The sequence below is a fragment of the Ambystoma mexicanum genome, chromosome 6q (genome assembly GCF_040938575.1).
Source record: "Ambystoma mexicanum isolate Mex_15411 chromosome 6q, UKY_AmexF1_1, whole genome shotgun sequence".
NCBI lineage: Eukaryota > Metazoa > Chordata > Amphibia > Caudata > Ambystomatidae > Ambystoma > Ambystoma mexicanum.
In genome coordinates, this window is record NC_090937.1 from 763,776,310 (window position 1) to 763,794,373 (window position 18,064).

Below are 18,064 nucleotides of genomic sequence, written 5' to 3' on the forward strand. Positions count from 1 at the left end.
AGAAGGCGTCTGGATCCCTCAGTACGAGACACAGGCAGATACACTTGAAAGGCTCAATGGGCATCTGCGACAGTGGGAGTCGTCGGCCTTCCAGCTCATGAATAAGCCTTCACATTGTCTACACGTACTCATAGTGAAACATTGTTGCAAATAACAGGTGCACCGCGAGCTGGGAACAGCGATGTTCCCAGACTGGGAGGCTCGCGAACGCACCAATCAGAACATGGGGCTCTTATCACTGACGCCATTAGCTTGACCAATCATTAGTAGTCTTCATGTAACAATTCTCATGTATCTAATTGTAGGGACAACCCAGATATATCACCTGACCCACTTTACCCACTAATATTATTCTCTATACGTATGCTATACTAACCCTACCACTCGAGCAACCAATCCAGAGTGGAAATAGGTTTTTTGCTAAACTTTGTAAGATGACGCAAGTAGCGCGTCATACTAAAGTAAAAAGGGCCTGCGAGCCCACGATTGTGTGTGTGTCAGGACGGACGCGTACGCTCCTTGACCCATCCCTGCCGTTTGTGTTTAATAAACAGCAGAAGTCACCTTGCTTCTTGTGTGTGTTGCATACTCTATCTCGTTTGGGATACACGGGAGGAGTTGGGGCCTCCCTGCCCGGAGGTCTGCGGACGGCCCGGCCAACCCCGGCAGAATTTCCCCCCGACAATTGGCATTGTGGGTACCGTGACAGACTAATGATAGAATTTACATCTCTCATTCCCTAGGAATCCCATGACCCAAACGGGGTTTGTCCAGATCACTGAAGATCAGTAAAAGACTGGATAGCCAGAAAAGCACGCAGACCTTCACCACCTGGTCTGTGGGATAAAGTAATCTTCAAAAAATGGCGGGGTAAGCCTTATGAGAATGAAAATGCAGATTGTAGGGGTCATGTGGGCAACTGACCTAATCCTGTTATGTTCTTCCGTAATAGATTCTAAGTTATTACTTTATGTAAATAATCAGATGTATGCAATTAAGCAAAAAAAGAAGAAATACTTAACTCACGTACATAATTTAGTATTTGGTCTCTCTTTAGGTTGATGGTGTGATGGTTCCCCAGATCCACCTGAAATGCTGATCTCATGCAAGACAGAATATAACTAACCGGTCCTGAAGAAGATGATAAATTAGAAAGTCATCGAAACCAGTCGACCCTTTTAAGCAGGATATCCCGAGGAACAAGCAGGGATACCAACAAGAATTTATTCCCTTGTAATGGAGAACGGATTCTCCAAGAACTCTGTACCAATGTGGTCGAATAAAGAATGAAGGGTTCATTGCCCATAGAAAATAGTTCCTCATAGAAATGTGCCCCTAGTTCTTGAGACATTGCTTCACCTTTACCAAGAGGTTTTTATAACTGCGAATATTGTAGAGTCAGGGACAGGATTTTTCCATTTCCTTCTTGTCCCTTTTATTATTATTGTCCCATTAGGTGAGGGTAGTCTGCAATGAGACCTTTTTGAGTTAATACATTAACTGTAAAACTAGCAAGTAATCCCACGTCGATACAGTGGTCCTCTAGAAGCACCTTGCACTCTGCCATACGAGAGGTCAGTTCCAAGGTTGAAAATCATCCTTGGTATGGGTAACCAAGTGGACTGCTCCAGAAGATGATGATTATGTGCAAGATTTGAAGAAACGAGCAAGAGCACACACCAGAGATCACGTGTTAAGATATGGACAGCCTGGAATGAGCAGGAATCAGATGGGTGATAAACAAAAAGCTAAATTGTCAAGGAACAAATGATGAAGCAATACGAAGATGCAAGGAGAGAGGACAGCTGCAAATAAAGGCAACAGTACTTTCTCCAGATGGATGGGAGGAAGGCCTTATTGTGTGTATGGCATTAGCACTTACAGGATACTATGAGCCAGTTATAAACACTGCAGAGAAAGAATGCAAACATCAGTGGCTGGAGATTGCAAAATTGCTGACATGAGTTGATGACAAAGGAGGCCCGCTGCAGATAGTGCCTCTAGCCAGTGCAGAACTATTTTTTTTTTATTAGTTCATTACAAACTTTTAAAAATACATTATCAAATCCATTTCTTTTATCAACTTCTCAAATTACATCCATTTAAACATCAGAAATATAAAGTTTTAAAATCTATCCTCTCAATTCCATTTTTTATTGTCCTTCGTTTTTCAAGCTTTTAGCACACACATTTAAACTCTTTTCTACTACCTCGAAGTAGCATGTCAAGGCAAAGATTAACTGATTATTCTCCCCTTCATTCATTAGACTCCATGCTTCTTCAGTGTCTCTGCATGCCCTTGGAATCGTCACTTTCCAATGCTTACATGGGTAGAGACAGATGAAGACCCAATAACAATTCTGCCGCTGACTGCGCCTAAGGTATGCTACCAACATAAACGGGAAGTGGACGTAGGATATAACACCAATTGTGCCAGCGTGATGGAGTTGCCTGAGGGGGGAGCAGGAACAGCAGTAATAATGGACCATTACTGGGCCTGCGGAGAAAAAGCATACCACACACTGCCCCCCCTTTGGAATGGTGTATGCACAATGGTGCACGTCAATGTACCATCACTAGTGGTACCCAAGAAGCATGTGAATGTGGCAAGCTTTCCCACAATGGATGAAGGGGACAGGAGAAAGAAGAGATCCGCACCACCCCAGGAGGAGCAAGGGAACAGGACCAACGGTAACAAAACCGTCCTGAATAGAAGGAAAAGACAAGGAGAACCTCTGACTGGAAATTATCTATGGGGAAGGTCGGAAACAGCACTGACTTCAATTCCGCCAGAACATAGACTATTCAGCAGGGCAGCAATGTTCTTCTCCTCAATAATACACCCAGGACTGCAGGCTTACGCAAACGCAAAATGGCTCCAGATAACTAGATGGGAATTAATGATGACCATCAATTCCACAGTGAATGGATTTAACGCAATCAAAGAGGAGTTGCGAGCTGTAAGGATGGTAGCACTCCAGAACAGATATGTATTGGACCTCCTCACAGCCATGGAAGGAGGAGTATGCGCAAAGATTGGACAATCATGCTGCACGTTCATTCCTGCCAACGATGCTGACAACGGCACACTGACTGAAGCAGTTTCACAATTGGCCCAGATGCACTCCAAAATGATGGATGAAAGCAACGGCGTAAAAAAGGATGAGAGCTGGTTTTCGTTATTATGGTCATGGATGCCATCTTGGCTGTCAGATGGACTGAAAATAATAGTGGGTTGTACTATTTTGGCTGGAGCTATACTGATCATAATAAGATTTTGGAAGGCCGGAAGGCACGCACCACTGACGAATTGCTTGAAATGGTTGGTATGCACCCCTTGATGCCAGTAGATGACGGCCAACACACAGGCATGATAATACAAGAAAGGGAGAAGCTGCGAAACCAGATCATCACCAACCATCTGGACCCACCTTCAGTGAAGATCGAAAACCCAAGGAACCCCAGGAGTTACAAAGGGAAATGGGTATACTGTACTCCTTGAGGAACCTGTGAATATATGTACTGGTCGTTTGAAGATCATGTTAACCACTATGGACATCTAGGAGGGATAACTAAAATATGGAGAGTGAGAGGAGATAACGAAAAGGATATGTTTGTGGTCGACAAGTCGACCAGAGGGGGGACTGAAGTGGGAGAATGGAAAAACAGACTCCCGTCCCTGTCCTCTCGCGCCTGGCCTAAAGGATCACGGCCCAGGCACCCGCCACGAGAAGAGTTTGCCCATCTACCAGACGACCAAATACCCTGGTACAGGAACATACGGATGTGTCCATCTGCCTGCCCGACAGCACGACCTGCCCATGCTGACACCTGCGGCATGGATCAACTAGATTAAAGCCAACACATCGTTAGAGATGCCATGACGACCTAGCCAACGATCAGCGCACCTGTGCAAATATACACGCTGGACACTCCCGTACCAATCTACATGAAGAATATACTCAGTGCTATGACGTAGGCGACAGACATACTCACGGACGTGCATCTTTATTATTTTTCATATAGGCTTTTTAAATGCAGAAACGCAAGACGCACCACGAACTCACCTAAAGAGCTTGCTACGCTTTTCAATAATGAGAAATATAACGAAGACATGATCCTGGTCATAAGACAACATGTTACTATAACCTAAGGCGCCGTGCACCAAATGGTTCTACCTATACACCAGGCCTAAGTAGGCCGCAAGCAAGAGCTTCCATGAACGTGAAAAGAACAAGAGTCGAGTTGCTGATCCTGCAGAAGGAGCCCGACGAGAGCAGACAGCCAAGGTCGTAATGTTGCAAACCCACATTCCAAAAGCAGACCATCAAAGGCACGATGTTGCAACCCCGCATGCCGCACACCAACGTTAAGGTCACACCTGCAAAATTAAACTAAGCGCACAATGGAAAAACAATATTAATGGTAAAAAGTCTGCCTCAAACACGGTCCCACCTCACGTGACCAAGCCGAACCTGACAGGATGCCAAGCCCAGAAGAAAGAAGGCGTCTGGATCCCTCAGTACGAGACACAGGCAGATACACTTGAAAGGCTCAATGGGCATCTGCGACAGTGGGAGTCGTCGGCCTTCCAGCTCATGAATAAGCCTTCACATTGTCTACACGTACTCATAGTGAAACATTGTTGCAAATAACAGGTGCACCGCGAGCTGGGAACAGCGATGTTCCCAGACTGGGAGGCTCGCGAACGCACCAATCAGAACATGGGGCTCTTATCACTGACGCCATTAGCTTGACCAATCATTAGTAGTCTTCATGTAACAATTCTCATGTATCTAATTGTAGGGACAACCCAGATATATCACCTGACCCACTTTACCCACTAATATTATTCTCTATACGTATGCTATACTAACCCTACCACTCGAGCAACCAATCCAGAGTGGAAATAGGTTTTTTGCTAAACTTTGTAAGATGACGCAAGTAGCGCGTCATACTAAAGTAAAAAGGGCCTGCGAGCCCACGATTGTGTGTGTGTCAGGACGGACGCGTACGCTCCTTGACCCATCCCTGCCGTTTGTGTTTAATAAACAGCAGAAGTCACCTTGCTTCTTGTGTGTGTTGCATACTCTATCTCGTTTGGGATACACGGGAGGAGTTGGGGCCTCCCTGCCCGGAGGTCTGCGGACGGCCCGGCCGACCCCGGCAGAATTTCCCCCCGACAATTGGCATTGTGGGTACCGTGACAGACTAATGATAGAATTTACATCTCTCATTCCCTAGGAATCCCATGACCCAAACGGGGTTTGTCCAGATCACTGAAGATCAGTAAAAGACTGGATAGCCAGAAAAGCACGCAGACCTTCACCACCTGGTCTGTGGGATAAAGTAATCTTCAAAAAATGGCGGGGTAAGCCTTATGAGAATGAAAATGCAGATTGTAGGGGTCATGTGGGCAACTGACCTAATCCTGTTATGTTCTTCCGTAATAGATTCTAAGTTATTACTTTATGTAAATAATCAGATGTATGCAATTAAGCAAAAAAAGAAGAAATACTTAACTCACGTACATAATTTAGTATTTGGTCTCTCTTTAGGTTGATGGTGTGATGGTTCCCCAGATCCACCTGAAATGCTGATCTCATGCAAGACAGAATATAACTAACCGGTCCTGAAGAAGATGATAAATTAGAAAGTCATCGAAACCAGTCGACCCTTTTAAGCAGGATATCCCGAGGAACAAGCAGGGATACCAACAAGAATTTATTCCCTTGTAATGGAGAACGGATTCTCCAAGAACTCTGTACCAATGTGGTCGAATAAAGAATGAAGGGTTCATTGCCCATAGAAAATAGTTCCTCATAGAAATGTGCCCCTAGTTCTTGAGACATTGCTTCACCTTTACCAAGAGGTTTTTATAACTGCGAATATTGTAGAGTCAGGGACAGGATTTTTCCATTTCCTTCTTGTCCCTTTTATTATTATTGTCCCATTAGGTGAGGGTAGTCTGCAATGAGACCTTTTTGAGTTAATACATTAACTGTAAAACTAGCAAGTAATCCCACGTCGATACAGTGGTCCTCTAGAAGCACCTTGCACTCTGCCATACGAGAGGTCAGTTCCAAGGTTGAAAATCATCCTTGGTATGGGTAACCAAGTGGACTGCTCCAGAAGATGATGATTATGTGCAAGATTTGAAGAAACGAGCAAGAGCACACACCAGAGATCACGTGTTAAGATATGGACAGCCTGGAATGAGCAGGAATCAGATGGGTGATAAACAAAAAGCTAAATTGTCAAGGAACAAATGATGAAGCAATACGAAGATGCAAGGAGAGAGGACAGCTGCAAATAAAGGCAACAGTACTTTCTCCAGATGGATGGGAGGAAGGCCTTATTGTGTGTATGGCATTAGCACTTACAGGATACTATGAGCCAGTTATAAACACTGCAGAGAAAGAATGCAAACATCAGTGGCTGGAGATTGCAAAATTGCTGACATGAGTTGATGACAAAGGAGGCCCGCTGCAGATAGTGCCTCTAGCCAGTGCAGAACTATTTTTTTTTTATTAGTTCATTACAAACTTTTAAAAATACATTATCAAATCCATTTCTTTTATCAACTTCTCAAATTACATCCATTTAAACATCAGAAATATAAAGTTTTAAAATCTATCCTCTCAATTCCATTTTTTATTGTCCTTCGTTTTTCAAGCTTTTAGCACACACATTTAAACTCTTTTCTACTACCTCGAAGTAGCATGTCAAGGCAAAGATTAACTGATTATTCTCCCCTTCATTCATTAGACTCCATGCTTCTTCAGTGTCTCTGCATGCCCTTGGAATCGTCACTTTCTCTAGGTGGATGGTTCGGTGCTGGTGGAATCATGGACAATTTAAAATCAGATGTTTCAGGGTTTCTTCGAAACTCACACAGAAGCGGCACAGATCATCATGTATTGAGTCTCTTTTCCACAAGTTTAGTACTTCTTTTGTTCGAAATAAGTTCAGTCGGAGCATAAGAAATTGTTTCCTTTTGTTGTTACAGGGGAATCTTTCTAGATATTTTGGGAGCTTATTACACGCTCTTGCCTCCGTAGGTGCGTATTTCATACATCTATGTCTCACTCTTTGTTCTGGGGTTTCAGAACAGTGCAGAACTATGTTTCAGAAACAATGGTACAAGAAAGGTTGGAATGAATCAGCAGTGCAGTCGAATTCTCGATTTATGAGGAATGAAGGATGGAACAGTAGTGATAATGGACCACTACTGGGCCTGTGGATCCAGAGCTTACATTAAGTTGCCCAAGGACTCGGGAGGGCTGTGTTCTATAGTGACAGTCCATGTTTCAGCACTTGTGATTCCGAAAAGTGTCCTGAATATTGGGGAGTTTCCAAAAGCAGTAGTACATGCGCAGGGATGCTCACCTGAGAAAGAGGAGATCAGTTGAATTTCTCAATCGAACAAAGAGGGAGTACTACTTTTCAACTAAATTGATAGAAGCCTTTGATTCTATTCCGTATGAACATAGGTTCTTGAGTCAGACTTCAGCAGTATTCATGACAATCTTCATGCCAAGGATCCAGACGATGGCGAATGCCAAATTGTTACAGATTACCAGATGGGAGCTCCTGCAGACGATCAACACTACCATAAAGGATTCAATGCTATCAAGGAAGAGTTGAGAGCCATAAGACTGCTGACTCTTCAGAATAGATATGTCCTGGACATAATTACAGAAATGGATGCAGGTGTTTGTGCCGATATCTGAGAATCATGTTGCACATTCATACCTTCTCAGGATGAAGAGAATGGGACCTTGACAGAGGCCATAACAATGCTGACAAACTTGCACATCAAGATCGAAGATGAAGTAGAAGATATTGCAGATGACAGCTGGTTTGCGTCAATCTTATCATGGGCTCCACAATGGATGGGGAATATCTTCAAGTTCCTCGGAGCATTGTTGGTGATGATCATGTTTGGATTCTGTGTGATCAGAATAATAATCACACAGTGTAAGAAGACAACAAAGAAAGCAGTAGGAATGAAGATCATGATCGATGTCGAGTCAGGGTTTGGATCCAAAGAGCTGACAGATGAAGAAATCAGAAAGTATATAGAAGCAAGTATTCTAGCACCTGAGGGAACAAAGTTCCTGTATCCTAGAAACCACAAGAAGTATGTGGGAAGATGGATCTACTGCAGCCCGAATGGACAATGTAGTCTCATGACCCGGAGTGTTGATGGCCATGTGAAATCAGCAGAATTTCTTAAAGGAGTAATGAAGATATGGACTCCGAAGAAGCACTTTTTCAGACGAGGATGTCTAGATGTGAAGACTGATGGGAGAGTGGCCGATGAATCAACCAGAGAAGGGAGTATAGAGGAGGAGCCAAGTGCCTCTACCGGAAGTCCCGCCCCTATTTTGTCTATATGTCGGAAACCAGAAAATGCGACATGCACAGCGCCAATAATGGTCCCTATACCGCGAAGAGTCCTCAAAACAAGGTACCCATTGAGAAATCCCTATATGATGTACCCACTAAGAAATTACAGTCTTTTAAAGAAGGTTCTGGAAGAAGTGTTAAGATGAATGAAAGAGAAGACTGGTGATGTCACATGAAGCAGAAAGGACACACTAGAAGAAATGCCAATGAAGAGAGTATGTAGACCTTATTGAATCTGATGGCCGAGTAAAGAATTGAGTAACATTTAATGTGCAAAATGAAGATTGCACGTGCAAAGAGCACTGAAGAAAATGCAAGCCGTTTTATGATTGTACAGATGCATAAACGCAAGTAGACTAAGTAATCATGAAGGCTGGCTATACGTAGTGAATAGACTGCTGGCGGTGCCACCATTATATATACGTGTATAGAATTTGGATGTTCCACAACGTATTTTAGCAAACTAGGACCCCATGAACAGAAGAGCTGAAAGTGTGGCACAGTAGAAGAAAACAGCTGACAATGAGCGAAGATTTGAGAAAAGTTGTCTGGCCCAGTATCAAGGGTTGGGGCAGCCAAGAAACTGGTTATCTATTCGAGAAGATACAAAGAACGTGAGAAGCGAAACAAGCTCCTATTGAAGTGTTGTGGAAAAACACTAGAAGGTCCAGGTTTTATATATTTAATAGTGTTAAATGGGAAGAAGCAGTTCAAAACACAGTCTCCTGTCACATGGTCGAGATGAAAATAGACATTAGGCAAGTGTTACGATCACCTGGGCTCTGCAGGGTCATTGGGGCATGGTTGCAACCCTACAAGGGATTAGTTCGCCGTCATCTGGCTTCTCTATCTGCGCTTGTACAGCTACTGCGGTAGTGCTGCTCAAGACTGCTCCTATGTAAATGTAAAGGAGGCGTATGTATTCCAGTCTGTAACTCGAGTTCCCTTCCAGACCCCTTCCACCCAGGGTGTAGTTCCCCTAGGTTGTGCTGCCCATAGAAGGCTCACCTGCTTATCTTGAATGATGAACTCTGCGTCCTGCTACTTCCGGTAGGGGCACTTGCTTAACTAGGACCGAGTTCCTTCACTGGTCCCTCTGTGTGGCTGTCCAGTCCAGCTGCGACTAATCCACTTCTCTCTAGGTGAGTGTTTTTTGTTGTATAGTCCGTTTTGCTTTCAACCTGCTTTATGGTGTTTGTTTCGTCTGTTCCGGCAATTTTGTTCCTTCTTTCTTTAATGTCTCTCTTTTGCTCTTTCACCGTGTAGGTGATGTCGTGACCCGGCAGCTGCAAAGATGAAAATGGCAGCCGGAGTGAACAGGGAAAAAGTTCACGATGGCCTGGCAACAGGTGAGTGACTTCTGAGAATGCGCGCGTGATTCCAATGCGGCGCAACCCCCAGCTGCTGAGTTTCAATTGTCTAACCTTGTCTTTCTGGTTCTTTACAGGGCCCGACTCCATGGACGATGGGCGCAGCGTTGGATGATAAGCGCGTTGCCGGAATCAGGGTCGCTGGTTTCCTGAAGGTGAGTATGCAGATGCGATGAAATGGTGATTGCTGGCTTTCAGAAGGTGAGTATGCAGATGCGGCGAGATGGTGAACGCTGGCTTCCAGAAGGTAAGTAAGATGGTTCGAGCAGCGGTGAACATCACGTTGCATGAAGATGCAAAGTAACGCAAAGCATGGATCAGCGTGAGGGCGGGGCTGATTTAGCCCTGGGCCGTTTAGCCACGCCCTTGAGCTGCATGGCTGGGCACGCCCTGCCACACCTAATACTAGATGCACATGCAGAGTGGGCCTGGAACGTTCCCAATGATCTGGTCTTCTTCATGAGCCTGGCGCCCCAGAGGCGCCAGGACAAAACCCACCTAGCTCCATGTTGTGCCCCATTCGAGGGCGGATGGGCAACAACTGTGTCCCTGCCTGAGTGGCCATGACAGCGAGCTAGACCGCGACTTGAAGATAAGACCATGCTCACACTCCCTTCTATTCTCAGGCACAGTGATACTTGCAAGGCCGAGTTCAAAGACTAATTCGAATAGCAGACGTAGGAGTGATGATGGATGTTGGGATAATTGGGTAGGAAGGCACGGTCAAGTCCAACCCTCCAGCACCTGGGGTACAGCTTGCGTGCTGCTAGCGAGTGGAATATTCCAGAAGGGTACAACTGTACCAACCAATTGTAGAGGGCCATGTAGTAAAGAGCCCTATAGTTTGAAAGCCAATGAAACATTGTGTATTTCATGAAGAAGACTTGCACTAGGGTGGGCATAGCTGTCCACCTGACCTTAGAGACCCAATCACAATCCTATACCCCATAGAAAGTATACTTAGATGTTCCCCGTAGACCAACCATGACATCACATAAGTTTCCTTATTTTGCCACATAGTATGACATCACGTATGATGAGGTTTTACTATATAAATGTACTTTTGAATTAAATGTTTTGAGAACTCTTGAGAGAGATTTGAGCGAACGTCCATTGAGTCTGTTGTTCTCCCTGTTTTAGATACTTGTTAATAAAACAGCTAAAGATTTGCTAACTTCCTGAGTCGGTCTTATCACTGATTTATGAGTAACTTCTGCACCCCCATCCATCCCATAGAGCTCTACCTCGCTTAAAAGGTCCTACAGGTTCAGAAGCTTGCAAAGGCTGCAGACAGGTTTGTGAGTACTCGAGTCCAGAAAAAGGCTCAGGCAAGCACACCCAAACCGGAAGGGAAATCGGCAGACAAAAAAGTAAACAAGAATGGGAAGGACAAAGGTCCAACCCAATCCTATACAAAGTGAGCTCCCCAAAAGAGGGAAGGGAAACCCCAAAACTCTAGTTCAGCCATGCACACCGAAAAGAAGAGCGTGGGCACCCCCAACACTGGGACACTTGTGTTCTCACCACCGAAAGGTTTTTTTGTGGGTAAGGAGCTCGGCCATAGGAAAGGGGATCCTGCTTGCAAAGACCTACCCAAACAAGCCATAGTAAATGCTGGACTCATGGAGGAGGCCATCATTAGTGTGGGCCTCTAAGAGGAGGATCTCCCACTTGGCCAGGGAGTGGTCGAATGTGGATTGGTTACACTGAGTGGGAACGGTACCGGATCTCCACAAGAGACCCCAGTTCCCAATAATACTCAACTCTATCTAGAGCACATGTGTATCAATGGACACAAACATCCTGCAGTCTAGCATCACCTCTGTCACCCGGCAGTGGGTACAGCAAGACCAGTATATTGATGGCCCTGAGTTGTGCGTAAGTGGACTTGATGGTAAGAGTGTGGCGACAGTAGAGTTCAGCTGACGAGGTGTAATGACCCAGCACCATGTAGCGGTGAAAGACTCCATCCCTGTCCCATGTCTGTCAGGTAATGATCTTCCTGATCCCGAAATAGATGCAGTGGCTACACGATCGAGGGCTAAAGAGAATGCCAGATGGAACGCTCTGAAAGCCTTAGGCCTGGAGTACTTCCAGAGGGGTTGTGGGATGGACCGGCGTGGCCTATAGCCCCTAGTCCAGTTCCACAACCTACTGAGTTGCCTACTCTTGTGGGAGAGGGCTAGTTGCCACGGAGGACCCTACTTTGGTAGCAGGGGACCCTGTGACCTCAGAGTTGCCTGGTGCAGTGCAGGAGCCTGAGGTGGAGGAACAGGTGGGTGCAGATCTGAAGGGTCTGCCCAAGCTGGAGGAGTTTGCATCAGTTGGGTGCCCAGATCAGACTGACTGCTACACAGCACAGAAGGAGTGGCAGACTCTGGTGGGTCTGCGGAAGCAGGCGGAGGAGCAGGCTAAGGGCGAGGCCCCTGGACTGTTCAAAGTGTACTGGGATGATGGACTCCTGTACAGTGAGCCAAAGGATTCTGAGGGCGAGGACACCAGAAGGTTGGTGGCTCCCCAATTCCACAGAAATTTCCTTTTGGATTTGGCTCACCAAATTCCTTTAGCGGGTCACTTGGGAGTGACTAAGACATTGGAGCAGTTGTCTGTGCACTTTTACTGGTGCAGCTTTGCATAAAAGTTAAGGAATTTGTCTGACTGGTCCTGCCCGACTTGTCAAGATTCTGGCACGTCAGGTGGTGCCACAAACCCCCCTTAATTCCAGTACCCGTAGTTGGTCGGCCTTTCAAAAGAATAGGCATGGATATTGTGGTCCTTTGAATCTTCAAACCAGCTTAGGGAACGAATATATCTTGGTGTTGGTGGACCACGCCACAAGATACCATAAGGCTGTCCCTCTGAGGAGCAGCAAAGCCCCTGTAGTAGCGAAGGCTCTGATTAGGATATTCTCACATGTTGTATTCCCCAAGGAAGTTGTTTCTGACAGGGGATCAAACTGAATGTGGAGTCACCTATGGGTTCTCTACCTCCTTTCATCCACAAACCAATGGACTTGTTGAGCGGTTCAACAAGACCCTGAAAGGCATGATAGGTGGCTTGGAAGAGCACTGGAGGAGAAAATGGGATATTCTCCTGGCATGCCTTCTGTTCGACCTACAGAGAGGTGTCACAGATGGAGTACGGTTTAGCCCCTTTGAGCTTCTGTTTGGATACCTGTACGAAGCCCCCTCAGTTTAGTGAAGGAGGGATGGGAAAGCAAACCCTCATCCCCGTCATGAGATGTGGTGGACTATTTACCCGAACTCTGGTCTAGCATGGCAAAGTACATGGAATAGTCAACCAAGAATCTAAAGGCCAGTCAGGAGCTGATGAAGCACTGGCACGACCAAAAGGCGACAGTGACAGTCTATTGTCCAGGCCAGTGGGTGTGGATTATGGAGCCTGTCAAACCCAGTGCCCTTCAGGACAAGTGACTGGGCCGTACTGTGTGCTGGAAAAGGTCAGTGAGGTGAATTATCTCATTGATGTGAAAGGACCTAAACAGATGTTCAGGGTCTTTCACGTCAACCGGCTCAAACCCCTTTATAGTTGGGATGACTTCGTCATGGCGTTAGTGACTGATGAAAAGACTGAGGAGGAGACTGACCCCTCCCAGACGTCCTGCACACTGAAGCCACAGATGGGGCAGTTGAAGGTATCAACCTTGCAACTGACCTGACAGAACAGCAACTGACAGACTGTCACGGTTAACTAGGACAGTTTGCCGGTCTGTTCTTGCTGACTCGCAATTGCGCAGATTGGTGCACCCATGATATGGACACTGGAGACAGTAAGCCGGTGAAGAGTAGAATTCACTGGATGTCCGATAAGGTCAGGGACACCATCCAGGAGGACGTTTCAAAGATGTTGTCCCTAGGAGGGATAGAGCCATCCCACAGCCCCTGGGCCAGCCCAGAGGTACTGGTCCCTAAAAAGACCAGTAGTGGGTAGACTGAAGTTCACTTTTGTGTGGACTCCAAGTGGCTGAATTCTGTCACAAAGACAGATGCTCACCCCATTTCTCAGGCAGATGAGCTCACTGACAAGCTTGGGGCTGCCACGTACACGAGTACCTTTGACCTCACAGTGAGGTATTGGCAGGTCGGCTTGACAGATGGAGTGAAAGAGAGGTTGACTTTCTCATCCCCGGAAGGACATGATCAGTTCACTGTGATGCCCTTCGGATTGAAGCATGCCCCTGCCACTTTTCAGAGGATGGTTAACCAGGTTTTGTCCGAACTGGAAAACAGCAGCGTTGCCTATCTAGATGACATTGCTGTGGTCAGCAACACCTGGGAGGATCCTCTTTCTCACCTGAAACATGCAGAATGCAGGCCTGACTATCAAGGCCACAAAGTCCCAGATAGTGCAGGGTACCATGGCTTAACTAGGCCACCTGGTCAGTGGAGGTAAGAAACAACCTCTTGAAGTGAAGGTACGGGCTGTGAAGGATTGGGACATCCCCACCACACAGACAAAGGTGAGAGCCTTTCTAGGTCTCACCAGGTACTACCGGTCATTCATCAGAGGGTATCGGACCATTGCCATGCCCATGAATGATGTAAAGTCCAAAAAGATGCCAAAAAAGGTAACTTGTACCCCCGCCTGTCAAACCTTCTTTCAGGCTTTAAAGGGTGGATTGTGCAAGGCCTCAGTTCTGAAAGAGCCAGACTATGGTCAGGAATTCATTATCCAGACAGACATCTGTGATTTTGGGATTGCAGCAACATTAGCGCAGCTGAACTCTGAAGGGGTAGAGCAACCTGTTGCCTACATTAGTAAGCGGTTGACAAAAAGGGAAAGGAACTGGGCTGCCGTACAAAATGAGGCATATGCGGTCGTGTGGGCCATAAAGAAGCTGAAACCCTACATCTTTGGATCTCACTTTATGAACCAGACGGACCACAGGCCTCTGTGATTGTTAATGGCCATGCAAAGGGGGAACCCTAAGCTTTTGCGGTGGCCCATATCCCTATAGGGATTAGATATGGACATGCAGCGCAAGCCAGGCTCCCAGTATGGAAATGCAGATTGCCTCATCCGGTACTTTCACCTTGATGATGAACCAGAACCTCAGTAGGGTGGTGGTTCACATGTTGAGGCTGGAGGGCATGTGAGAAATTTGACCATCCGCACAGGGAGAGTGTGCTCGCCTGGGATATTTGATTTTTTGTTTATTTAAAAGAATAAATGATGGGATATCAACCTCTGGAAAATATGTGGGGCCATTCCCGCACATATTTTCCACGCTCACCGCACAGCAGACAACTAGGCATGTACTCTGGGAGGACACAGCTTACTAGCGCCGCCCTGCCCTATCATGTGTAGCTGACACCTGACAGCTGTGGGTACATCAAAAGCCTCGGCCATGGGCCGCATGATTAGCATTTCAAGGCCCCATGGATTTGTATCTCCATTGTTACACCTTGCTGGTGGTGGCGAATACTGAAGAATGATAATTAGCAGGCCTCAGGGAAGGCCTGGGTGCAGGAAGTGACAATGGACACCAGAGACCGACACATCTTTGTACTGCAATGTGTCATCTTGGTAGCACGCTCCTTGGTCTGAAAGGGCAGTGAATGTCCTGTCTGGAACCACTCCTTTCAGAGCATGGAAGTATGTGAATTGTAGGAGACAAAAGTCTGCCTGCAACCCCCTACTTCAAAGAAGGCCCATGTTGTGACCAAGCGCTGTATAGGGCTCAGTTAAATAGGGAGACACTTTGATGTACAGCAGACAGGAATACGGGTGGGACTTAGAGTATATGTTGTCATCCTTCCCATGTCTGTTACCAAGCGCTCTGATTCTGACCTGAAGCATCACTGAAGATTGTTGGTAGGGACCGAGGATTGGTTAATTTAGGTAGGGTTAGCCTGCACCAATCACTGGCTTTAAAAGAGGGCTGAACCCCTCACTGATTAGTTCATCTGAAGACTTCACAAAGAGTAAGAAGAAGGACTCTGCTAGGTTCTGACAGCAAACTTCTTAGATGGGAAGTGCTGGAGAGTCTCTGGACAAAGGACAAGGCTGTTGCCTGCAAACACCCTCCTGAGCTTTGGGCACAAGCCCTGCGAAGAAGCTAGGAGGAGTGTCACACAAGGCTCATCCAGGGTCGATCCAGGGTTGATCTTTTTAAGCACAATTTCGAGACAGTCAAGTCCTCGAACTGCATCTGGCTGCACTGCTGACTGTTGTCACACGGCAGTCACCAGATCTGTCTGGGACGCCTCGACCAGCATTCCAGATCCGCCAACCAGCACAGAGACAACGATTCTTTGCCCCGAGCCACTGCGCCGGACAGCCTGCAGACATCCGTCCAGCCTCGCTTGCCAAACTGCTGCCGCCTGGTACCCGCAGCTGTCTTCCGCCACTAACTCTGTCTCATGGGCTGTGAAGCGCCATGGAACCGCTGTGATGCTGTCAAGCACCAAGAGCTTCTTCAGCACCAGGTACATTGTGGTTCTGCCCCATGGTTCTTCTCCGAAGGCCCCTAGCGACAGTTACGGCCCTTTACCCCTTTGGTGTTGAAAACAAATAATCTTGAACTATAAGACTGATTACTTTACCAACTACCTTCCTGTCAGTATCCAGAGTGCATTCCTTTCCCTTGTGAAACTGTCTAGTCTGTCCTCTGTGTTCCTTTACAGTGTGGGTTGTAATTGTAGTGTGCTACAACTGTCTGTTGTAGTAATAATAAAGTACATATTCGTTTACAATCTTGACTGGATAGTCCCTTTTATCGTTGGGTAATAATCGTATTTTCGCTGTGTTAAAACTAACAAATGATCCACGACCTTGAGGAGATAATCTTGCTGTTCCGTCCACGTTACCACAGTTGGACAAGGAGGTCTTATAATTGACTTGCATTCCAATCCATTCGGATCCCTTCTGGTGTACGAGAGGTGTGTGGTTGATTGATGGTTTAGAAACCGATATTCATCCCTGGACCACAGGTGCCCCAGAAGTTGATTTGTCACAAATGGATTCAAAGTTTAAACAGAAGTAGTTTATTAACTTAAATTTTAGGATGGTTAAAGGCATAACTTGCCCTATGCTAAGGTGGGATTTCCCTACCTAAAGACACTAAGGAAAGTCTGAGCAAGCTCTACTTAAAAGTCTGCTTGTGTCCAAAACCTTACCTTGCCCTCACAACTAAAGCTAAACAATGTGTAGGGATGTCAGGGATGTCAGCAATAAAAGCAATAGTGTTAAAATAAAATTCTGAGCTTCTTTCAGCTCTGGGCTTGCTTTCCAGCTCCCCTTCCCCAAGTTCGAAACAGTTGCAGGGTTCCCTTACCCAAGAAGATAACACAGTTCCAAAAAGGGGTCCTCGAGGTCCCTTTCCTCAAGGCAGCAACAAAGTTCATAAGGTTTCCCCAAGCCAACGTGTCTCTCAATATTCAAAAACCAGTTCCAGGTTAACTTTACACTCTTTTTGGTTTCTTGACATTTCTTACAGATTGCTTTCTTCTGCTTCACTTCAGCAATCTCTTTCATACACGTGGCTTTGCTCTCTGTATGTTTCCTTGACATTCATAGACAGGGTATCCTGGTCTAGGGGCAGTTGTCGGACCACACGGTCCACCCATCACAGGTCACATCAACCAGTCAACCTAGGCTTGCATGCCCACCCAGGTTCTTTTGTAACTGCACATGTGTTCTGGTTCACACTCACTTGGCTTTCTCCGTGCCAGCCTTTTGGCTTTGCCACAACGTGTTTTCCTCTTTGCCAGTCTCTTGACTTTACCCCAGTGAGTTATTTCATACAGTTCACATCTTGACCACATTGCTCTCACTCTCCTCAGCAATGTTCCATTCTTGCTTTTCATTGGATTTCATAAGATTCATTCTTTTCTTTCAATATATATGGTATGTGTACTTCACACAAACTTGTCATCTATAGGTTTATCAAAGGCTTTCATATGATTGTCAAAAACGTTCTTTTCATCTGGTATCCAATAGTTCAAAGATGTTATTCTTTTGCTTACAGTTCCTCTTATTCGTATTATTCTTTACAACTGTTTCCTTTGGTTTTGCTGTAGCTTGCACACTGCCTTTCGTTCATTCGGCATTCACTTTTGCCATGTAACAGCCCAAAGGAGCACCCCGGTTCCAGTGTTCCCTTCTGCTCACTCACCGGTCCCTGGCGTCTCCTCCGGGCGCCTGCTTTCTCTTACTCTACTCCGCATACACGTTCCCATTGGATTGCAAGCCCTACTCGCAGTTTGCTCCTCTCTCAGTGGGTTGCCGCCAGCTCTGTTCTCCTCCGGCGGACGCTGATA